We start from the raw sequence: 24972 nt of genomic DNA on the forward strand, positions 1-24972 counted from the left end.
ACCATGGAGCGCCAAGGATGCAGGGAGCTGGCTGGAGCCCCTCCATGCCCCCCCCCCATGGGACAGTGAGCACCACAGAGACAAAACGTGAGCCCATGGCCACAGACCATATGTGGCTGGTGGGTGAGGGCAGACACGTGGCAGTGCTGCCAATGGTGGAACGAGGACTCAGGAATGGACTTCACAGGGTGTTTCTGCTAGATCTGAAAGGGCTTTCTAATAGCTAGAAATGATGGACCATCAGAGAGGGCTTTAACTTTGTCAGGTTTGATGGATTAAAATACAGAAGTCAGTGCCATGCTTCGTTAGAACTAGGTACTTCAGTATTTGTTTTTTTAATCTAAATATGATCTGTGAGTTGGAAATAAGTCTCTTTCCTTTTTTTTAATTTTTAGTTTTAGAGATAGGGTCTCACTACGTTGCCTAAGCTGGACTCAAATTCCTGGACTTGGGGGATCCTCTCTCCTTGGCCTCCATTTGGAAATAATTCTTTTTACTGAGCCCAGGCTGGAGTGCAGGGGCACTATCATGGCTCACTGCAGCCTCAACCTCTCAGGCTCAAGCCATCTTCCCACCTCAGCCTCCAGAGTAGCTGGGACTATAGGCATGTGCCACCATGCCTGGCTAATTTTTTCTTTCTTTTTTTTAGAGATGGGGTCTTGCCATGTTGCTCATGGTGGTCTCAAACTCCTAGGCTCAAGCAATCCACCTGCCTCGCCCTCCCTCCCAGAGTTCTAGGATTATAGGTGTGAGTCACTGCACCTGGCTGGAAATAATACTTTTATTTTTATTTTTAAATTTTTATGTATTTTTTCTCTCTTTTTTTTTTTTGAGACAGAGTCTTGCTCTGTTGCCCAGGCTGGAGTGCAGCGGCACAATCTCATCTCACTACAACCTCTACTTCCCAGGTTCAAGCGATTCTCGTGCTTCAGCCTCCTGAGTAGCTGGGACTACAGGCGTGCACCACCACACCTGGCTAATTTTTGTATTTTTTGGAAGAGACGGGGTTTCACCATGTTGGCCAGGCTGGTCCCAAACTCCTGACCTCAAGTGATCCAACTGCCTTGGCCTCCCAAAGTGCTGGGATTACAGGTGTGAGCCACCACGCCTGGCTGGGAAATAATTCTTAATGAAAATATTCTAAGACCAACAACTGGCCTGTTCATCTACTCCTTTGTTTAGCAGACATTCCCAGGGTTGTCCCTGCCCAAGGGCAGCTCCTAGGTGCTGGACCCTTAGTGGGGACTGTAGGAACTAGGTAGCCCTTGCCCTCCAGGGGCACCTGTCTGCAGAGGCAGTGGAGTACCCCATCACCACGTGGCCTCAAAAAGAGGCTCTGTAGCTACTAGTCATGGAAGTTTCAACAGCAAAAAGATTCACCAGCCAGTGAGCAGTGGACTAGCTGCCCCTGCAGCTTGTGGCATCTAAATGTTTACAGGTATGTGGTGACTTCAAGGGGAGCAGGCAGGTGGGTGCAGATGGCTTCAGAAGGAGCTCCAAACTGCGGAGCTGCCCCAGAGGATTGGCAGTGCCACACACAGTCTGAGCAGGGCCCAGCTGCCTAGATCCTGATGGCACCAAAAGCCTTCCACAAACACTTCCTCACTGCTTAGGGAGGGCAATGGCATCTTTTTTTTTAGCGCATGCGTCCCTCTCCCACCTCCTGATTAACTGCAGCCCCCAAATCTAGCCCCAATCTCATCAGCTCAGCTTCAGCTAAAAGAACACACACAAACACTTGTGGAGCAAATTCTGTGAGGCAGGCACTACTCTCGGCACTTTATATGTGAAATAACTTCATCCTTGCAACAACCTTAGGAAGTGGATACCATCAGTATCCCCATTTCACAGGTGATGGGACAGAAACACAGAGATTGGTCAGTTTGTCCAGGGGCTCCCACATTTAGAAAGTGATGGAACTGGAGAATAAATGAGGTCTGTGCCTGGAACCACTCTAACTGCGGGCGGTGTTATTCCACGTGGTCTGCACAGTCCATGAATGGTGTGTGATGGTTGGGGATGAGCACCATCCAGGAACCAGAGCCAGCGTGTAGAGGCCATCACCGCAGGTGGCACTGTGTGGCACTTCCTTTTCCTAGTACTTCGTTTTTGCTGTGTTTGATGGAAGTAGAGGTCCTCTGCCGCAGAGTGTGGGAAGCCCTGCTACATAGCTCTCCTGCATGCATTGTAGGCACTTTCTGCTGCTGTCTTAGGAGCAACGACTGTCAGGTCAGGAGCAGATCCTAGAGACCACCTAATTCAATGCCCAGCTTTTAGAGATGGGGAAACTGAGGGCAGGGAACGTGATGTCTCCGTGGTATAGGGCCAACTGGTTACAGCACCAGGTCTAGCACCCAGGCCTCCTGGCTCCCCATCCAGAGCTTTCCTTCATACAAATATCTCCCACTTAATTCTCACTAGAGAAATGTAGGGGATAGCTCCGCTGACCCACTGTCTGCCGTGGGGTACACTGGCCATTGTCTCTTCTGATGGACAGCATACAGCTGTGAGACAGGCTTAGCACCTATGACCCAAATCAAAGAGAACACGTGGCTGGTTCTCGCACAGATGGTCCATTCATTGGCCAGGGCTCTTGGGATGGACTCTTACAGGCCACAAGTGACTGGGGGGCAGGAGAAGGCCCTGAGGTGACTGAGACCACATTTTCCTGGCCGTACCGGTGCTGCATGGAACAGCTGCACCAACAGGGAATCTTGCAGCAGGAGGGGCCTCAGGAATCAGGAGGCTCCTCCCCTCCCACAATCAGCTGAAAGGCCCACAAATAGGGGCTGTGCCTGGCCCACGAGACCTTGCTCTCACCAGCTCCTCTGCCACACTGTGGCCCTAATCACCTCTCCCCTGGACGAACACAATCCCTTCTCTGTGTCCCTACTCTGTTCTACCCTCTGTGGCCTATTCTTGACACCAGTCAGAGAAATCCTCTGTTCCATGCACATGTGTGTGGGTTTTTAGGCAAACTTTTTTGTTTAATATAACAATAATCCTCAAGAACCCTAAGCCAAATGGTATCACTCCTCTGCCCGAAACATGCCCCAGCCTCCCTTGATCGGAAGGTCTCGTGGAACCTGACCCATGACCTCTCCAAGTCACCTCGTCCCGCCTGCCCCTTGCTGCTGCCATGCTGGCCTCCTTGTTCTGAAACGTGCCTGGAACATTCTGCCTTGGGGCCTCTGCCTCCCTAGTCTTTGGCTGTTTCCTCACACCTTCCAGTTTCTACCCAAACATCTTATTAAAGGCTACCCTTGGCCTCCCCTACAAGGTGAGACCACATCACTCTGTCCCCTCAAAGTGCTGAGGCTTCCTCCTGGGGCTGTCACCATCTGACAGGGTATCTGTTTACTTGTGGGCCTGTTTCCCCACCTTGAATGTCAGCTCCAAGAGGGCAGGGACTTTTGTTTTGGTCACTGTGGTGTTCCCAGGCCCCAGAACAGCGTTGGATACAATGTGTAAGGGGTCAGCAAACATGTCTGAATTGAAGTGAAATAGAAGGCTTTGCCTGCCCTGAAGATTCCACACAGCCCCGTGGGGCACTTAAGGATGGCCACAGCCTGGAGGGTGGAGAGCAAGGAGACATCCATGGGGCCTGGCAGGCCTCAGGCAAGAGGGTGGGCTCCATCGGGGATGCAGTGGGCATCACCAAAGGGTGTTAGGAAGGGGTGTGACGTGGTAAGTTTGTATTTGTAAAAACCCTTCTTTTAACAATCTGCTGAAGAGGGGCTATTTTGTGTAAGAGCAATTCAGGGTAGAACCTTGAAAGGGAAAGGGGAGAATAAGACTCAAGAGCTAAGGTGAAAGAATAGCGAATTCTCCCCCTCCCAGGGCAGACTTTGCTCTGTGCTTCTAACCACTCAACCTCAGAAAACAGGACTCGGCGTGCTCACGTGGTCCCAAAAGGCAAAGCACGATCACTCTTTTCTCCACATGGAGAAAGGGATGAAAGGCCTGAGGTGACACTGGCCATTCAGGGACTTTTCAAGAAAGCCACAGGTGATCGCAAAGGGCCTCCTTCACACCCAGGCACGAGCGAATGGGGTGCATATTTAGGGATTATAGAAAGGGTGCAAATGGAAGGCAAGGAGCCACAGTTCCGTTCTGTTCCTTTCGTACATGGCCTTCATGCAGCAGTGCAGCTGTGCCAGCCAAGTCCAGGGCACGGCAGGGGCCGGGTGGGGCTGGGCTACCTTGTGGGGTGCTAATCCCCTGCCCTGTCTGCTGTCTAACCCTCTTCCCCACTTTTTTTTTTTTTTTTTTTTTTGAGACGGAGTCTCGCTCTGTTGCCCAGGCTGGAGTGCAGTGGCCGGATCTCAGCTCACTGCAAGCTCCGCCTCCCGGGTTTACGCCATTCTCCCGCCTCAGCCTCCCGAGTAGCTGGGACTACAGGCACCCGCCACCTCGCCCGGCTAGTTTTTTGTATTTTTTAGTAGAGACGGGGTTTCACCGTGTTCGCCAGGATGGTCTCGATCTCCTGACCTCGTGATCCGCCCGTCTCGGCCTCCCAAAGTGCTGGGATTACAGGCTTGAGCCACCGCGCCCGGCCCCTCTTCCCCACTTATGAGGTTACAGAAGTAGCCGGAGAGGCAGTGGAAATGCTCCCACCCCGAGTGCTGCGTTGTTCCCGCTGAAGGTATGCTCAAAGGCTCGGCAGCTTCCTGAGGAGGACATTTCAGGCCCAGGAAAGAGGGAAGGCAGTGGGCAGAAGGGGCAGATCAAAGGGGACAGGGCCGATAGCCAAGTCCTGGTGAGTCAGGGTGTGAGCCGGTGAGTGCAGATGGAGTGGTGTCTGGGAGAATAGCCCCTGCTTGCTGGGGAACCAATCCCGGCAGGCCCAGCTTCCTCGAAATGAATACCCTCCGTGTGGGAAGTAAGAGGGCGTGCAGGGGCCCCAAGCTGCCCTGAGAGGTCAGCACTATATGTGAAGCTAGAGGACAGTCTGCCCCACTGAAGCCCATCGTGCCCACCGGGTTGGCTCCAGGACCTCTACCTGGGCAGCCTTGAATGCCAACAGTTGTTCGCACCCACCTGCTCTAGTGGCCTGGTGCCTTGCTCTGACCTCCTACTGCCCACAGACCCTAGGCAGAACCTCCTGGTCAACGATTAGCACTCACATCTTCGGAGCACCAGGCACAGAAAACATGGGAAGCGTCCTAGTCAACAAAGTGACCAGGCAGACTCACCCCGCATCACCCCAGTCCAGCCCCTTCCTCTGTGTGCCAGGGCTGGCCCTCTCCAACCGGTGCTCATTACAGACTACGGAAGAAGCAACACCTGTGGCCTCTGACCTTGGCACTGTTCTTGCCCAGAGCAGAATGGGTTCTTCCAGGCCAGCCGGAAAGGCAGGGATTGGGGTACGCCGCAGGGGCCCAGCTCGAGGAGAGAGGATGACCTCACCATCGGGCTGTCAGGGAGCTGGCCTCCACTGCCTCCTCCAGAAGGCTGGCAGCTAGCCCTTGCCTCTGCATGTTCACCTTTCCTGGAAGGCAACCGGGCCAGACATGGGAGGGAGGGAGGGAAGGAGGGAGGGAGATGAGCAGCAGCATGGGCAGGTGGGCAGGATTTGCAGTCTCCCTGGCTCCTGCAGCCAGCAAGCTCCACACGCAGGTTTCAGAAAGGACCAGAGGAGGCTGACCAGGAACACTCTTGGCAACCAGGAAGATTGTATTCTGCATCTCTGCTCTGGGCCTCTGGGGAAAGTTCCACGAAGGGAAACATTTTGTCCTGCCCTTCCGGTGCCCTGGGCAGACAGCTCTCTTGGGAAAACCAGACCAAGAGGACAGGCACAGAGTTTCAGGCCCGCAGACTTTGGCCACTAAAGATTTATATGGCACCAGCCCCTTAACTTCCCTCCCTGAATCCTGGCAATCAGCCCGGAGGAGAGAACATAAAATCACTCAGAGGAGGGGAAGGAGTGGAAAGAAACAGCTGAACTGACAGGCATGAGAATACAAAACAACAACCCAAACCCTGACTCAAAGCAGGAGAGACATCCTGGTGCACAGGAAGGTGGACAAACCAGAATGACCTGTTTGCATACATGGTAACACTCCCCCATGCTGATGTCACAGGGATGTCACAGGGCCCAGACGCACCCATGAAACAGCTGGCTGATTTGCACGCCACACTGGAAATGACCCTGCGGGAATCCAAGGTTTCTGTTTGCTGGAGCACAGCATGCAGCAGCTTCCTGGTGGTGCCGGATAAATAGAAACAGTTTCCATATGCCGGCCATAAACATGCACTGGGGAGGAGCAAGAAAGAGTGGGCAGGAGGGGAAGGCTTCCACGACCCACCTCCCACCCAGCAAGCGCAGGGGGCAGCCTGGGCTGTGTAAACCACTGCGGCCTTTCTTGGGTGCCTGGGCCAGAGATTGCTTTGGATAAAGGGCCCCTCCTGGGAGGAAGCTCTGATCAGAAAAAGCAGAGAATGACTGTTCTCGGGAAGGGTGATACTGAGGGGCCTACCTTAGTATCTAACCTCTCTCCTTTTCAGTCTCATTTTCTTTCTTTTTTTTGGAGACAGGGTCTCACTCTGTTGCCCTGGTTGGAGTGCAGTGGTGCAATCGTGGCTCGCTGCAGCCTTTACCTCCTGGGTTCAAGCAATCCTCCCACCTCAGCCTCCCAAAGTAGCTGGGACTACAGGCATGCATCACCATGCCCAGCTAATTTTTTGTATTTTTTTGTAAAGACAGGGTTTCATCACCATGTTCCCCAGCCTGGTCTTGAACTCCTGGGCTCAATTCATCCACCCAGCTCAGCCTCCCAGAGTGTTGGGAATACAGGCATGAGCCACCGTGCCCAGCCTCATTCTCATTTTCTTAAACACACACAACCTCACACATTCTCGAATGTACACACACACACACCCCCTCACACACCATCTACGAGACAAAACGGAACCCTGGACACCCAAGTTCACTCCAGCTATGCCGCCTCCCCTCCCCCTAGTTCATGATCTTAATCCCCAGAGCCTCAGTTTCTTCATCCAGAAACTGGGACCGGTGCCAACCGTGCTCTAGGCATCGCAGAAACAAATGCGAATACCCACAAAGCACTTGGAGCCCTCCAGAAACCAGTGCCTACCAGAATGACAACGAGCAACCACCCCGCCGCTTGCCAGTTGTCACTGAGAGCCCCACTCCATGGGAAAGAGCTGAAAGAGAAGAGGAAAATAAACCAGAGTGACACTGATGAGTTTTCCAGGCACAGCGTCGCCACCGTGCTTCTGTGCCGGCTGGCTCTTCAAAGGCCCCCAGATAAAAATCTAGCATGAGATGCTACGCCGAAAGAAAGCAAAATGCACATCCCCCTGCTCAGGCCTTCTCTCTCTGATAATTGCTTGCAAGATGGTGTAGAAGGTGGACCCGCATTATCGACACATGTTAGTAAAAGCTCCAAACCCAAGCAGAGTCCTGGGCAAATACACTGACCTCCAGAAAGGCAAGAACTGGCATGGAGCCCTCCCAGTTGAATTGCTGGCCTCCAGCCCAAAATCTGTCCTGCCAAAGGCTTAAGCCAAAGGAGAAAAGGAAAAAAGAAAGGCTCAACGGGGCAGTACCATGGGTCAAGCTCTGTTCTAGAGGGAGGGACTATGGTGTGAAAGTCTCTGTTTCCGGCCACCTGACAGAGACCTAAGTGGCCAAGTCCAGAGGGATTCACTGTCATCCATGAGGTCAGGCCCAGGGAGCCTGGAACTGGGAGGGGATGGGGCAAGGAAGCGGAGAGCAATTCTATAAATGGAGTGCGAAAGACGTGGAAAGGCAGGAGGGGTGCAGATCAGAAACAGGCTTTTGGGAGTTGGGGGACAGGGAAGAATGTAGGCAGGGCGAGGGGCTGGGAAATGAGCACATCAAAATCACTGGGGGCAGTGACTGCAGCCTGAGATGCTCACTTCCTAACTGTCCACATGAGAAACTCACAGCAGACATCCTAAGGTTGCAAACATTGCCTCGAGAGAACACCTTTCTAATCTTTTTTTCTAATCTTTTTTTTTTTTTTTTTTTTTTTTTGAGATGGAGTCTCACTCTTGTTGCTCAGGCTGGAGTGCAGTGGCACAATCTCGGCTCACTGCAACCTCCACCTCTCAAACTCAAGTGATTCTCCTGCCTCAGCCTCCTGAGTAGCTGGGATTACAGGCACCCGCCACCACACCCAGCTAATTTTTTGTATTTTTAGTAGAGACATGGTTTCACAAAATTGGCCAGGCTGGTCTTGAAATCCTGACGTCATGTGATCCGCCCACCTCGGCCTCCCAAAGTGCTGGGATTATAGGGATGAGCCACTCTTTCCCATGGAGTGGGGTTACAGGCATGAGTCTGTGCCCAGCTTCTAGTCTTAATAAATCACATGGTAATTTTGCAGAGAAAAAGGGAGGATGTAGTAGTTTTTTTTTTTTTTTTTTTTTTGAGACACAGTCCTGCTCTGTCGCCCAGGCTAGAGTGCAATTGCACGATCTCGGCTCACTGCAACCTCCATCTCCCGGGTTCAAGTGATTCTTGTGCCTCAGTCTCCCGAGTAGCTGGGACTACAGGTGCCTACCATCATGCCCAGCTAATTTTTGTATTTTTAGTAGAGATGGGGTTTCACCATGTTGGCCAGACTGGTCTTGAACTCCTGACATCAAGTGATCCACCCACCTCAGCCTCCCAAAATGCTGGGATTACAGGTGTGAGGCACTGTGCCCAGCCAGATGTAGTTTTAAAAGGCTGACCGCCTATATACAAACACACGTGGTTTAATTTGAGGAGACATTTATTCAGCACTTACTGTATACCAGGCATTGTGCTAGGTGCTGGATTAGAAAAGGTGAAACCATGGCCCTCGCCCTCATGGAACTCTCCATCAGTGGGTGAAGAAGGATCGTGACTCTGGTGCACTGAGATCTAAAACAGGCTGGGATGACAAGGGCCCTCTGTGGGGGCTGGTGGCCAGTGGCAGGGAGGAACTCAGGGGATGCCAGGGCTGGCATTTCAAGGATGAGGGATGAAGAGGTTCACAGGGTGGACAAGGATGGGGTGAGCGGCACATTCCAGAAACAAGGATGGTCATTCAGAGAGCACAGAGACTTGAACAGCAGGGCACGTCTGGGAAACTGCAGAGGGTTCCGTAATTCTGAAGCTTAAAATGCCAGAGACCAGTGACCAGGATGATGCAGTGGACAACGGTAATAGCCGCAGCTCGCACTCAGTACTTACCACACACCAGACCCGGTAAAGGCTTTACGTTAATTAATTATTCTAAGCATACAAAGGCCCTACAAACAAGACTTGATTATTATCCCCAGTTTACAGAGGGGGAAAGTAAGGCCCAGAGAAGCTGAGTGACTTGCCCAAGGTCACAGAGGGAGGAAACGACGGGCAGCCAAGCCCTTGCCTTTCCCTCCACTATTTCTATAAGGCTCGGGGTGTAGGCCAGGTGGAAAGCCATGCTGAGGGCCTGGACTTGAGCCACTGGGGACTAACAGTGTGGAGCAACCTGACTGGGTGTGCTACTTGGAAAGACACAACCAACGAGGTCAGTCCTGGCTAACTCCCTAACCCATCTGCAAACATTCTGCACAGGCAAAACCGCAAGTTCCTTTTCCCAGCGGAGCCATGGCCAGCTAGTGTTCGTGAGGCAGAATAAATGGCCAGGGGCCGCCACGGTCATTTTTACTGTCTAATCCTTCTTCCTGAGATGGAGAACTATGTCTCGTCCCTACGGCATGCCCCATGGTTTGCCAGATGTCCATGGGTAATTTCTTGGTGAGGCAGGACACGACTTCTTCTTTAGTCCATGAATTTCAAGACCCAACTTGGAATTGTACTTCCTGCTCCCATGCCACTGAGTTTATTATGAAACAAAGGGCCTTCCCTGCCACTGCTCACTCACTCACTAAGTATTTATTGAGTACCCGTCATGTATAAAGTGTTTCAGATGCTTTAAAAAACATTTGTAAAGGCCCTACGCTTCCTGCTGTTACATACACACACACACACACATACGCAAAGGCACGCAAACGCCACTGTTTACCCAGTGAAGAGTATAGCACCTGTGCGAACATCTGTTCCATATTCACTTGGAAGCATCTGAAATGCTAATTGTGAAACACCCAGGGACAGGGGAGGGAGCCGGAGAAGAGTAGATGGAGATTAAAGGCATTTTTCACTGTGTACTGGTGCTCTCTGGTTCCCCTGCAAGAGGTCAGCAGAAAGCCAGTGCTCAGAAGAACAAGTTTGGCTTGAGACTCAAGCTGCATGAAGGCCACTGATGTGTCAGCTGATGGCATCCACTCAGCACAGATCAAACGTCCGCTCTAGCCCTTAACCAGGAACACCTGCAGGCTGGCTGGCCCCGGCTTCCATGAACACTGGCCACGCCCCAGCACCTGGATCTGCTGCTGCTGCAGGCAGCTTTGTTCAGAAGAAGAGCAACAAGGGGTGAGGCGACCATGAGGCACGGGCACCTTGGGGAAGTGACAGCTGGGGGACAGCTACATCCCACAGAGAGCTTGATGGCCTACGCCTGCCACTTCTCCAGGACCCCGAATTCCTACGCAGTCAGTGGCCAGGCACTGCTTTTAGCCTTCCCTTCCTTTTGCTTCAGTTTACCTTTCTGTTGGTGGGGAAGGCAGCCCCAAAGAAGCATTGTGAATAAAGGAAAATACAATGGAAATCAAGAAGCCATCCTAAAGAATGAGCAGGAGTGGCCGGGGCAGTGGCTCACGCCTGTAATCCCAGCACTTTGGGAGGCTGAGGTGGGCGGATCACCTGAGGTCAGAAGTTCAAGACCAGCCTGGCCAACATGGTGAAACCCCATCTCTACAAAAATACAAAAATTAGCCGGGCATGATGGCAGATGCCTGTAATCCCAGCTACTCAGGAGGCTGAGGCAGAAGAATTGCTTGAACCTGGGAAGCCGAGGTTGCAGTGAGCCAAAATTGTGCCTCTGCACTCCAGTCTGGGCGAGAGTGAGATTCTGTCTCCAAAAAAAAAAAAAAGAAAGAAAGAAAAGAAAAGAATGAGCAGGAGATAGAGCTGCTTGATTTTTAATTAATTCTCCCTGCAACACAACAGGAATGGTAGTCAAGGAAGTTAACTACCATCCCTCGACTGCTACAACACTTAAGAATATGCAAACTACCAACTCACATCCCTTAAGAGGAACCACAAGAATGTGAGAATGGAGGAAAGGTTCACATCCTCAGTGCAGAAAGTCCTTCAATTACCTACTCATGGGCTGAGACTCTGACTACAGACATTCATATACTGATTTGACAGATGAAGAAACTGCAACTTAGGAAAAAACAAGCTTAGCTCCTCATTCAAGGATGTTCAGCTATCAAGAGATGATGCCAGAAATTCAACCCCATCCTTTGCAGTCGACTGAGCGACACTCAGAAAATGTTCAACTGTTGTAGACACCAGCAAGTACCATCACTCCTCAGCAGACACACATTCATCACAGTCTAAGAGTCTCCCGAGCCACTTCCATTTCTAGACTTCTGTGTCTCCATACACTCTGGACGGTGTCTGGTCTCCATGAGGAAATAGAGAAAAACAACATGCAACAAAATCAAATGGGCCAACTAGGCTGGAGGCTGAGTGGACTTTAGCACTCATAAAATCTGTGCCCTGTTGAAGCTACCAGACTGGCTCCAGGCTGTGCAGTAAAAACTGCAATTCCAAACAACCAGGCAGGCCAGCCAAGTGTGAACAGCCGAGCCCGCAAGAAGACAGGCCCCTCGAGAGTCACAGAGAGAAGACATCACGCTTGTCGACGACCACCCACAAGTGAAAGGCAGCGCAGCCGGCAGCTTGGAGCAGCTCCAAGTTATTAGCCAGCACTGAGCACAGGTTGCTCTGCCCAAGCTGGTTTTCAGCAAGTGCTGAAAGAATTAGGAAAAAAATAATAAAATCCCAATCTAACAAAAAGAGAGATGGACAGTCTACAAATGGTAGGGAGGCGACGGGGAAGCTCAGAGGGAAGGAAGGTGGGGATTGAGCACCCGGGGCTAATATGGCTATTACAGGACATGTGTGGGCTCCTGGGGAGTTCAAAGCTGGAAGCAGAGACCTAAACATCCAAAAAGCAGGCTGTTCCTAGGGCAGCAATGCCATGCCCTGCTGGGCTACTTCTGATCTGATCACATGTGAATGAATCTCCTTGTCACCCCGTAATGGCTCCAGGGGCTGGTTTAGCTGTGACAATCACCTGGGACCCTGGATGTTTTTGGAAACCAGTGACTCACTCCCAGATATGCAACTTCTATTATGTCTATTATTGTGCCCGGAGTATGTGCCCAGAGTATGTGCCCAAAGGTCCCTGCCTTTGCAAAACTTGTATTACCAGAAAGAGGCACAGTTGTGTAAAACATCAGCACCTAAAACAATAGCCATTAACACCCAGGCATTACACCAGGTTAGGCCTCTACCTTCCTGCCCTGCCCTGCCTAGTCATCTCAAACAGGCATCAGCGAGACACAAGAAAGAAACTCATAAACCGGGTAAGCCCTAACTGGCGGGACCAGGATTCCCAAAACCCTGCTTGATGCTGGATAAACAGAGTGGCTATGATTCACACTATGAAAGGATTATTTGCCAAACCTAGGCCTCCCACCTATATTTTATTTTGAAATATATATGTATATATGTATTTCTAGAGATAGAGTCTTACTCTGTTGCCCAGGTTGGAGTGCAGTAGTGTGATCATGGCTCACTTCAGCCTCAGACTCCCGGGCTCAAGCAATCCTCATGCCTCAGCCTCTCAAGTAGCTGAGACTACAGGTGTGCACCACCACACCTGGCTAATTTTTTTAACTTCTTTGTAGAGATGGGGTCTCACTATGTTGTCCAAGCTGGTCTCAAATTCCTGGCCTCAAGAGATCCTCTTGCCTTGGTCTCCCAAAGTGCTAGGATTACAGGGTGAACCACTCGCCTGGCTCCCACTCATATTTTAAATTACCTAATTCATCAAAACTCCATTTTCTCACAATCCATCATGGCACAAAGCAAACTCTGACTCAATCATCAAATCGACTACATCCCAGTGTTGGGGGAGCGAGTGGGTCTCTGTGCAGTGAAGAGCAGAGAATGAGGTGTAAACAGCACACATGGAAAAGGAGAGGCTGTGGAAACACAACCACTATTCTCCAGGGTTAGGGAAGGTTCTAAAGGCCTTCAGCTAAAGAAAACAGGAAGGGCCAGGTGTCGTGGCGCACGCCTGTAATCTCAGCACTTTGGGAGGCCGAGGCAGGTGGATAGCAAGAGATAGCACGAATGGCTCTGGGGAAGACTTGGTCATTTAAGGTAGCAAAAAAGGACACTCTAATATACAGCTACTAGATTGCCGCCAGGCAGGGGCCACACCCATGTGGCACTCATAGAACATATCTGCAAGTCTAGATATCTGCAAGTCTTCCAAATGCCACTGAAGCAGGAAGCCACCAAAACTAGGAGGTTCCCCGAACCCCTAAATCATGTTTTTTAAGGGAAAAAAAGTGGCACTGCTGCTGGAGTAATATGATGCTCTCTGCTTGCTTCTACAGCTAAAATATGTGGGCAAAGAGATCAGAATATTTTTAATAATTTGTCATCCAAATACCCAAGCTGTATTCCAAGATGCCAATTCCTCAATACCAGAAGTGTGGCTATGAGGATAGGTTTCTCCACTAAGTGGGAAAGGCAGAACATCAGGGCTTTATCGTGAAGGAGGATGATAAAATGAGAGGTAGGCTGCCTGTCTGAACAGACTAAGAACTTCCTGATCAGATGGGTTGCTCAGGAGAATGTGTCAGTGCACTGGAACAAAGCAGGAACTTATCTGCCAGAAACAGCCACATCTTTTTTATTCAGGAGAGTGGCCCTGGAACTTCAACGTACTTTCTGATCCTAAGAGCTGGGTGTGGTGGCATTAGGAAGGGCAAAGTGGGAGACGTGTGACAGGGCTGGGCACAGTCAAACATCTTCCTCCCATCAGCCCTGCTTTTCTTTCACTAGTTGCTTCCTCCGTGCCCAATACCGCTGGGATGTTTCTCATCAAAGAGCACCCTCCTGGGCCGGGCCCCAGGCCAGGTGAGCCTGTGGAAGTCCTCATCTGTTCAGCATTGTCCAGATGCTTCCTGAGTGCATTTTAAGAAGTAAGGACTGGCCAGGCATGGTGGCTCATGCCTATAATCCCAGCACCTTGGGAGCCCGAGGCGGGCAGATCACTTGAGGTCAGGAGTTTGAGATCAGCCTGGCCAATGTGGTGAAACCCTGTCTCTACTAAAAAATACAAAAAAATTAACAGGGTGTGGTGGTGCACACCTGTAATCCCAGCTACTGGGGAGGTTGGGGCACTAGAATTGCTTCAACCCGGGAGGCGGAGGTTGCCGTGAGCCGAGACTGTGCCACTGCACTGCAGCCTGGGCAACAAAGCAAGACTCTGACTCAAGAAAAAACAAAAAAAGAAGTAGGAACTGAGCTGAGCTTCCAGGACCTGGGGAAGTTCAGTGACTGGTCAGAGAGACAGACACAGAGAGAAAAATGCCAAGTCTGGCTCCTACTACTGCAGAACAGCCTGGCAGTTTCCTCTCCATCTACCTCCCAATCTCCAGGGGGAAAAGTAACCCTTATTCAGGGCTGACCCACCCCAGGGTTTCTAAGCTCAGGGTTTATCAAAGCGGCTAGAGACAGCATCCTGAGGGGGCAAGATGTCAGCAGGATGATGCTCCGTCATCAGGTACTTTCTGGCCCAAACACATTTAGCAGCTCCCATGCCCAACTCAACCAGGTCCAAACTTCTGCCATCGGCATTTTAAGCACTCCATAAAACGGATATGCCTGCTCTGACCCCGTTCCTAATTATAAGGGTTGACATCCACCCAATGCTTATTCTGGTATAAGCCAGGCACTGTGCTAGTTGTGTGAGGCATGCTATCTTGTATAAACCTTAGAGCAGTCTTAAAAGGTAACACTAATATTAGTGTCATTTTACAGATGAGGAAATCAAAGCTTAGAGAGGTTACATCATCTGCCCAAAGTCCCAGCAGGAGAAGGCAGGGCTGGAATCAAACTCAGTGGGTCTGACCCCAGAGTTCATGTAACCACACCCCAAATCCAATCTGCCCCCAGCATGCTAATCTCTGGCCCTGTCCAGGGTGAGAGTCTCAGAAGAGTTCCTACTTTTTTTTTTTTGAGACAAGGTCTTGCTCTGTCACCAGGCAGGCTGGAGTGCAGTGGCAATCTCGACTCACTGCAACCCCCTCCTTACTTCAGCCTATGCCATTTCCTCTCCCTGGGATGTTCAGTACCTCTCCCCAGAATCCTAAACTCCCAACTATTCCTAAGTCACACCTGTCCATAGTTGATCTTCTGCTACTCCCCTGGCTGAGCTGCGTGGTCTCCAGTCAAAGGGCTGTACCGTCAGAAGTCAACCAGGGGCTACAAACTCAAATGCCTACAGGCACCAAGCAGGTAACAAACATGGGGCGCTTGGGCATGCAGACTCAGATGCCAAGCTGTATCTGCATAGCAACTATTTGGTTACGCTGCCTCTTAAAACACTGTTCAGGCAAAAACACAACGGGTACCCCATGTCCCTGGGCCACCTCCACACTGCCTGGTCTTGCCATCATTGCCAACTGCTCTTGGCAGGGCAGCATGAATAAATTTTCAGACACTCTCCTGAAAAACAGTGGTCATTCCCCTGCTTAAAGTGCCCTGGGGCTTTTCCACCACCCCAGGAGGAAGGTCCAGCTCCTCTTCAGTATGGCTCTAGGAGTGCAGGCAAGGAGACCCTCAAGATTTGGATCCAACCTTTCTCCCCAACCCTCTGACTCAGGTGCCACCCACTCCAACACAGGTACACCTTTCCTCCCCTGTTCCTTTCTTCTGGCAGAGTCTTTCACTTCCTGTTTATCTCCTTAGACCCTCAGCACACTCAAGCTTAATCCAATCTCTAAAGCCAATCTGGATGCTACCCCAACTCCTCACCACGCAGACCCACGCCATCTCCTCCTGCCCCCGTCTTCCACCTTCTTGGGAAGCCATGCCCACCTCCCCTAAACCCTTCTAGAGTTATACACCACAAAAGCAGCATGTTCTATACTCATCTCACTGCCAACCAGACCAAGCTGTAACTACATTTGACGCACTTCTTCTAACTTCCAGGGCAGCTGTTCTAAGTCCTAAATGTGCGGCCATTTTAATAACTCGACTTAGTTTTTCAGTTGACAAGGAAGTGACAATTTAGAGAAAAAAGAAGATTAGCTGTTAAACCACTATTTTTCCTTTTTTTTTAAACCACTACTTTTTAAAAAAAACTTCTAATGCTCACGTGAATCTTTATTATACATCTCAAAGTCAAACCTAACAACAACAAAAAAAGGTGATAGCCGGCCGGGGGTGGTGGCTCACACCTATAATCCCGGCACTTTGGGAGGCCGAGGCGGGTGGATCACAAAGTCAGGAGATCAAGACCATCCTGGCTAACACAGTGAAACCCCATCTCTACTAAAAATACAAAAAAATTAGCAGGGCATGGTAATTTTTTACCACGGGCAGGCGCCTGTAGTCCCAGCTACTCGGGAGGCTGAGGCAAGAGAATGGCGTGAACCCGAGAGGTGGAGCTTGCAGTGAGCCAAGATTGCGCCGCTGCACTCCAGCCTGGGTGACAGAGAGAGGCTCTGTCTCAAAAAAAAAAAAAAAAAAAAAAAAGGTCACAGCCCGAATCAAATCACTTTTAAAAAAAGGTAGGGGTCCAAAATGGCGCAGGATGAAGATAAGAAGAAAGAATGTAGAATGAGCACTCCCTAGACTCATGTGAACCATAACAAAGAAGGAAAGAATCACCAGGAAAGAATGATGCAGGGTTTCCTGGGAGATGCGCCCACCTGCCCTGGCTTCAGATCTCCCTTTGCCTGGCCTGGCTTGACACCTCCACCCTCCAGCCCCAGCTTTGATTCCAAAGTCAAATGAAATCTGGTCTTTCTTTGGGTAAAGCATTTAGTGGCAAAGAGGAGACTGCCTGACCTGTTCTGATTCCCACTGGAAGCCACTGGAAGAGGAAGATAACCTCAGGGGCCATGGAGAGTTTGTTGCTCGGTTTTGTACTCTTTTCCTTAATTTGAAGTAGTTTTCTCTGAACAGAAAATAAAGGGTGAATCGGTATGTTCTATGTCAGAGAGAGCAGGAGCAGCCTACTGACCAGATTTCACTCAGCTGGCTACTTTGAAGACATATATGAATTTGTTGCCACTATTTACGAATCAAAAGACTTTTGATTAAAAATATAGGTTCTAATTTCTTTTGAAAAACTGGCAAATGTGCTAGCAATCAGCCTGTGATCCTATACGACAGCGATCAGCCAGAGTAAGTCACAGTGTCCCTTCAGAGACACCCAGCAGGCCCATGGCCCGGCAGGCCACATGGCGGCCCAGCTCTCAGATTTTATGCTACGACCTTATACTTCCTCTGAGCCACAGCCTCATCACTGGGGTAGGGAAAGAACTGCACTTTTTACAAGGAGATAAATATCTCCAACAAAAAGTAAACAAGGCGTAAGGGGTATCCAGTACAAAAGGCAACACAAGCACCAGTGGCTCCAATTTGGTTATCTGGCTCAGTCCAGGGACTTCTACCAGGCAGGTCCGGATATGGGGTCACCTGCCACTGGGAGTCAACAGCCTCAAGGGGTCACTGCCCTCAGCAAGCCCACCTGGCCTTGGGAGTTTACCTTCATGCCCCACTCCAAACTCCTCCTCCTCATCCTTCCTCTCCCAGGCCCAATTCTTGACTCCTGAGAACTCCCATTTTCCGCCCAAATTTTCTTGTTCTAACCACCATGATGGAAAAAGCAGCCAAATGTCTCTATGCAGAGGAAGAATCCGGGAAAGGCATGCATTGCGGAAAAGCCTAGTTTCCCCAGATGGTGAGAGCATGGCTGTCCTCTGTGGTGTGGTGTTCACTTCCCCTGTCTCAGAGCTTCTCTGGGATGATCCAACACAGCTTCACAATGAAACACCATCAGTTGTGCTATTTTTACAATATGAAAGGGAGTTCCAGGTATGGAACTCCATTTAGAATAATTGCCTTGGAGGAAATAAAAGTTTAATTTAAAAAAAGGATAAAGATAGAAACCAACTTCCTTTTGGGAAAGAAAGAGATTCAGCCTAAAATGCTACCTCTTCCACAGAGCTCTACCTCACGGTCGGGGGCATATTAGGTAAGAGACTAGTTCTGGAGTCAGTAGACACGGGTTCAAAGGAAGTCAAAGTGGCTTTGTGACCTTGGGTAAGTTTCAAACTCTGAGAGCCTCCGTTTCCTCTTCTCTACGATGATCTTGAAAGTAATGGCCTCCCAAATCTGCTGTGAAGGAGGACCAAATGATAGACAGCAACACAAAAGTGCTTTGGGGCCGGGCGCAGTGGCTCACATCTGTAATCCCAGCACTTTGGGAAGTCGAGGCAGGCAGATCACAAGGTCAGGAGATCGAGACCATCCTGGCTAACACGGTGAAACCCAGTCTCTACTAAACAAACACAAAAAATAAGCCAGGTGTGGTGGCAGGCGCCTGTAGTCCCAGTTACTCAGGAGGCTGAGGCAGGAGAATGGCGTGAACCCAGGAAGCGGAGCTTGCAGTGAGCCGAGATTGCACCACTGCACTCCAGCCTGGGTGACAGAGCGAGACTCCGTCTCAAAAAAAAAAAAAAAACCAAAAAAAGTGCTTTGGATACCGCCTAACACACAGCGAGGGCTCAACACCCACAGGCCATGATTATGACTGCACATACTCTGACCCAGGCACATACCCTCCCCAGGCATACCTGCCTGCAGGGAGAAGGGTGACAGTCAGAGGATGCCTGAACCAGAGGATTCACTCTAGCCAAGGGCAAGAATGGAGAGCTGCCCGGGGCTCCTGGAGCAGGAAGGCAGCATGGGGGCTGTCTCAAGACTGATATCACTCCAGGTTTGTTCCTGGGCTACCTTGCTGTCATTTGAAACCTCCCCGCAGAGGGCACTGCAACCAGATGCCCCCAGCGGCACGCTGCTGTGAGCCATCTAAGCCCTCCCATATTCCCTCCCCGATGGGGAAGCTGAGAAGTTCATGGTTCTGGCTCATGAAGCACTCTCAGAGCAAACGTGAACTCAGCCCTCCCCAAGGCGAGCAGGGAGGAGCGTGGCAGGTGCTCCAGCCCGCACCCAGCTGCCACGACTGCCATTTAGAGCAGCAGCATCTTGTGTGGGGGGAAAGGGGAACGGGAAGAGATGGCACCTCATGGCAGGGGGCCTAAGGCAACAGACAGGATCCCTCCAATGAAGAAGCGGAGGACTGAGGAAGTGAAAGCTCCAAGGCTCGGCTGCAAGTTTCCTGCCCAGCATGCTGGATGCTTACTCATTTTAATTGGCGCCACTGCTGGTCTGGTGACACCCAGCGCTCTGCCTTGGCGAGGCCCTGTAAAAGCCAGGGGAATGACTCCAGTGGAGCCAAATGCCCAAGCTCGGTGGGAGCCTGTGAAAATCAAATTGCTGCTTGGTCTCCAGCTGCTACACGGAGGCGTCCCAGCTCGGCAGGGGCCACCTGCTGTGCCAGGAGTGAGGCAAGAAGGATCTGAATCATGGCCTGGACCTATGCTCATGGAGGATATTCCAAGAAAGCCCAGTCTCTGGCATGATAATAACGCCTATGACCGGCTGAGCACTGACCATGTGATCACAACAATCTCACTCAATCCCCCGCAACGACTCTACTGGTGGATGCCATCGTGGTCACATTCTACAGATGAGCAGGCTGAGGCTTGGAGCAGCTAAGCACTATACTCAGCTCAACCACTCCACCCACCATGGTATTACAAGTGACAAAAGCTGTGCAAGCCCCTTGGGCTTCTTCACTCTTTGGCAAGTATGCTGGGGCCATCTGGTCAGAGGCAGAGCCACAGCACAGATATCAGTGATGGAGTGCATGCCTCGGGGTGGATTATCCTCTGGTGCCAGCCAGTGAGGATCTCTCCCAGCTCCTCCTGGTTACGGCGGCCCTGAGGCCAACAGCTCTGGCCCACCTTGATTGAGCCTGGTGCCAACTCACCCTGGCTGCATGAAGACCCTGAAAAGGAGACCAGGGTGCAACATGGGGGCCCTTGCCAGGGGGCAGGGATCCTCCACATTGCTGAGGTTGCACTGGGTCTTAGTGAACTCCTGATGGTGTACCAGGCATTGACATGAAGGAGGGAGAGGGTAGGCTTTCTGCGCTGTGACCTTGGGCCTTAGCTGCAGGACCTGTCACCTGAAAACCATAAACAACCCGGCACCAAAGCAGAGACCGAGCATCCTGCTCAGACCTCAGCCAGCCCCACCGAGCCCAATCCTTCCTTCATTCAGAAAAGGCACATGGTCCAGCCCATCTTAGGCAGCGGCTGGCTTTAAAGGCAGGGAGAAGGCAGAGCTGAGTCTGACCAGAGGTACCCTGGGAAATTCCTTGGACTGCCCACTATGTTCAGACTCGTCCTGATTCCCTGAATATGGTGGGTGAGACTACCGCCTGCCACACGGTGTGGACTGTGGTCTGTCTCTAAACCGCTCTAATAGAGGCCCCGCTGACTGTTTTCAAGGTTATTCCTAGTTTCCAGGCTTTAAATACCTCTGCTCATACCTGCCTCCTTTATCAACCTGACACCGTGCTGCCTGTGAGTCATTCATTAGCACTGCAGCAGCCACGCTTAGAGCCCAAAGATGTCTGAGTCTTGGATTAAATCCACAATTGCCCATATAAGGAGAAAAACGCAAACCCTCCAGTTTCCTACAGGGATAAGGCCCTCACATAGGGTTAAAGGTCACAGGCAGCACAACCAGATTCCTCGGCCCCTGCCTCTGAAGAAGGGATAGGAGTGTGATGGCCTGAACTGTGTCCCCCTCAAATTCATAGGCTGAAGTCCTAACCCCCAGTAGTTCAGAATGTGACTGTGTTTGGAGAAAGGGCCTTTAAAGGTGATCAAGGTAAAACAAGGTCATATGGATGAGCCCTAATCCAATAGGACCGGTGTCCTTATCAGAAGAGGACACACAGACTCACGGACAATCACGTGGGGACACAGCAAGAAGGCAACCATTTGCAAGCCAAGGAAAGAAGCCTCGCAAGAAACCAAACCTGCTACACCTTGGTCTTGGACTTCCAGCCTCCAGACCCATGAGAAATTAGATTTCTGTCATTTAAGCCACCAGTCCATGGTGTTTTGTTAGGGGTGCCCAAGCAGACATGGAGCGTGGAGGTACAGTGCCGAGAAGGTCTCAGCAGCTGCTGGGCCAAAACGAAGGCCAGGCTTGATGGTGACTCAGCCTTGGAAAGCTTGCTTCGTTCCCAGTAGCCCATGTTCATGTCACTGCCAACTCCGAGGATGGCCTGCATCTGCATTCTGCCACCTCCTTAGTACTTCAAAGGTTTACAGCAACCAAAGACAAAGGTCAATGATGGCAGCCACCAGGACACTCAGCTATGCTGAGAGCAATGGGACTCAAAGCAATGGTGAGGAGAGGCGGCAGGAGGGAGGCTGCCCACCTCTAACTCGGGTCCTCACACCGCCATTCCCATGAGCTGTGAGGCCCTAGAAATCCAAGTACACTGATTCTGATCACGATTTGTTGAGTACCTGCGTATTGTGGGCATTGAACTATGTGATACAAAGATAAATGGTCCAGGTATGGTGGCTCATGCCTGTAATTCCAGCGCTTTGGGAGGCCAAGGCGGGCAGATCACTCGAGGTCAGGAATTTGAGACCAGCCTGGCCAACACGGTGAAACCCTGTCTCTACTGAAAATACAAAAATTAGCTGGGCATGGTGACACGTGCCTGTAATCCCAGCTGCTGAGGTGGGAGGATCACTTGAACCTGGGAGGTGGAGGTTACAGTCAGCTGAGATGGTGCCACTGCACTCCAGCCTGGACGACAGAGTGAGACTCCATCTCAAAAAAAAAGATGAATGGATTTCAGGGCCTAGCTGGTGATCAGATGGTTAAATGTGTAATTACTCCCCCATAATCTACTTATAATAATGGAAGCCTAATCAAGATACCGAAGCAGAAAAGGGTAGTGAGTAATTAGCTCTGTCAGGAAGGGGAAGTTCAGTGAAGGCTTCAAAGAGATGGTGTTATCAGCAGGATTTTCCAGACAGAACTGGAGGCCACGAGCAAACAAGAGGCTGAGAAAGGGATTCTAGACCGACTTGTCAGCAAGGTGGAGAGGTTTAAGAATGCACAGGGGATTCACCAAACTAAATGCAGTATGATGCTGTGGACTGAGGCAGGAAATGGGACCGGTCAAGCAAGAAGGCACTAGAACACGCAAGGCTTCATCTGCCCGCTGAAGAGCTTGCCCTCCCCAACACCCCCAGAGGGATGGGAAAGTCCCAGGAAGCTTTAAAACAGGGAAACAACCAGGGTGGGCTTGTGTTTTAGATGGACTCCTCAGGGCCGGATGCAGTGGTTCACGCCTATAATCCTAGCACTTTGGGAGGACAAGGCAGGCAGATCACTTCAGGCCAGGAGTTCAAGACCAGCCTGGCCACCATGATAAAACCCCCATCTCCACTAAAAATACAAAAAAAATTAGCCGGGCGTGGTGGCTGACGCCTGTAATCCCAGCTACTTGGGAGGCTGAGGCAGGAGAATTGCTTGAACCCGGGAGGCAGAGGTTGTAGTGAGCCGAGATTGTGCCACTGCACTCCAGCCTGGGTAGCAGAGCGAGACTCTGTCTCAATAAAAAGGACTGAAGGACTGCTCCTCAGACAGCAGGGACAGGGGGACACTGGGGTAGAAGGTCAAGGCCAAAATCCAAGCACAAAACAGCAAAGGCCTACTATGCTAAGGCAGAGCAGACTTCCTCTGAAATCTCTTGTTTACTTGCACAGGTCCTACTCTTCTTCCCAGTCAGGCTTGGTGAATTATACCAAGTCACTGAGGTTTTAAAAAACAACCCAGTAAGAAGTTGAGAGAGGAAACTAAGATGCTAATGTGCTGTGCAGGAAACACAATGTCCCTGGACCCCAGCAGTTGGTTATACATTTCTTTATTCTTAAGAAACAAACCAAAGTAAGCCACTAACTTTGCCAAGATAAAAGCAGCCTCGCTAGTGGCCGAGCCAAGGGGAGTCTTATTGTGTCTCTGGCCTATTTCCTATTCATCGATGTTCAAAGCCTGATCTTGACACAGGACTGGGTTGCTCTCTTGCCACTTTCATCCCAGAGGAAAGCTGGACACCCCACCATCATATCAGGCACGTTGGAGGGACTTAAAAGTGACACTCACGATGACAGCCAGGACTTCCACTTAGAATCTTGAGCCTGGCTATTTCCAGACACAAGTCACACCCTTAGTAGGCCAACCACTCTCCCTCACTAGGAAGCATTCCTCTCTAAAGCTGAAACTGAGCCACAACCACTTTCATTCCTTTCCCCAAAGCACCTTCCACTGTGGTATGGGAGGAAATATCAGACAGGCTTTACTGCTTACTAGCTGTGTGACCTTGGACAAGTTACTTAACCTCTCTGAGCCTGTCTCTTCCTTTGCAAAATACAGATAATAATAACAACCCTATATTGGGGTTATATGAGGAGATAATATAAATGCTAAAGGCCTGTATTCACCTTTTATGTTTTTGAGACAGGGTCTTGCTCTGTTGCCCAGGCTGGAATGCAGTGGTGCAGTCATAGCCCACTGCAACCTCGAATTCCTGGGTTCAAGTGATCCTCCCACCTCAGCCTCCTGAGTAGCTGGGACTACAGGCATACACCACCATACCCGGCTAAGTTTTTAATTTTTTTGCACAGCCGAGTTCTCGCTATGTTGCCCAGGTTGCTCTTGAACTCAAAATCACTGGGCTCAAGTGATCTTCCTGCCTTGGCCTCCCAAAGTGCTGGGATTAAAGGTGGGAGCCACCATGCCTGGCCTGTGCTCACATTTATTAAGGGTGGTGAAGAAGAAAGGAGAGGGAGGAGCAGCCGAAGAAATAAAGGAAGGAAGACGAGAAGGGGAAGGAATTCTGGAGTCAGATGATGCTGGGTTCAAATCTCTGCTCAACCATTTCCTGGCTGTATGACTTCAGACAAGTTACTTGACCTCTCTGACCCATAGTTTCCTCCTCTATAACATAGAGATAATACTGCCTAGCCTTGCAAAGGGATTTCAGAAAGCAAACAGATAGTCTGAAATCGGAACCACTGCTTTCTCACCCTGAGTGGCACTTGGGGAAAAATCAGGTTTATGTTTGAATCCTCCTGGGCAGCCCAGCTCTGCCACCCTAGATAAGGGTGAACACAGTGAAGCAAAGAGAAGCCTGTTTCTAGGCAGCCAAGGCTCCCCACCACACTCACAACACTGGAAACACTGCTCGCCTTCATCAGTTCCCAGGGGAGGCCACCAAACTCCCTGCAACTCCACGAATTCTCTCGGACAAAGGAGACGGGAGAGCCTGGCTCGTCTCTCCTTGGCCCCAAACATCTCTGCCTGGCTGGGGAGCACTGGCAGATGGTGGAACATCCATTTGCTAAGCAGACTCTAAAGCACTGTTTCCCAACGTCTTAGGACCCTCCAGAAAAGGCGAGTTATTTTAAGTCTCTCCTGAGCCCAAGGCCTGAGCAACTGAAACAAATGGCTTCGGGATGAGAACCACAAAGGTTTTCAAGGCCTCTCATTCTGCCAGAAGCACATTTAAAATTAAAAAAATTTACAGCTCCTTGTGGCACTTGGGTTCACTTTGTGCTAGGCTTTGGTTCAGAGGAAGACAAAGCAAAACGCCAAGCCCTCAAATCAATGGATCATGACAAAACACTCGCCCTCTTCCCCGCTGTCCTGGGCAAAGGGGGACTGAGATGGAGCAAAGAGACACGGGCAGTGCTGCTTTCCTGCCAACGGTTTCAGATGGGGATAGACGGAGGCTGGTGTTGAAATCTGTTTCTTTTTTTAACAAGGAATGGGGCAGGGAAGGCAGCCAAAGCAGGCTGGCCTGAGGT

General features: G+C 50.7%; 1 protein-coding gene across 4 annotated transcripts in view; it reads right to left on the reverse strand.

Moving 5' to 3' along the window:
* Positions 1-24972, reverse strand: part of TPCN1 (two pore segment channel 1) — a 73519-nt gene that overhangs the window by 42741 nt on the left and 5806 nt on the right. The gene's annotated exons all lie outside the window — the stretch shown is intronic.

Source organism: Rhinopithecus roxellana, chromosome 10 (assembly GCF_007565055.1).
Source record: "Rhinopithecus roxellana isolate Shanxi Qingling chromosome 10, ASM756505v1, whole genome shotgun sequence".
Lineage (NCBI taxonomy): Eukaryota > Metazoa > Chordata > Mammalia > Primates > Cercopithecidae > Rhinopithecus > Rhinopithecus roxellana.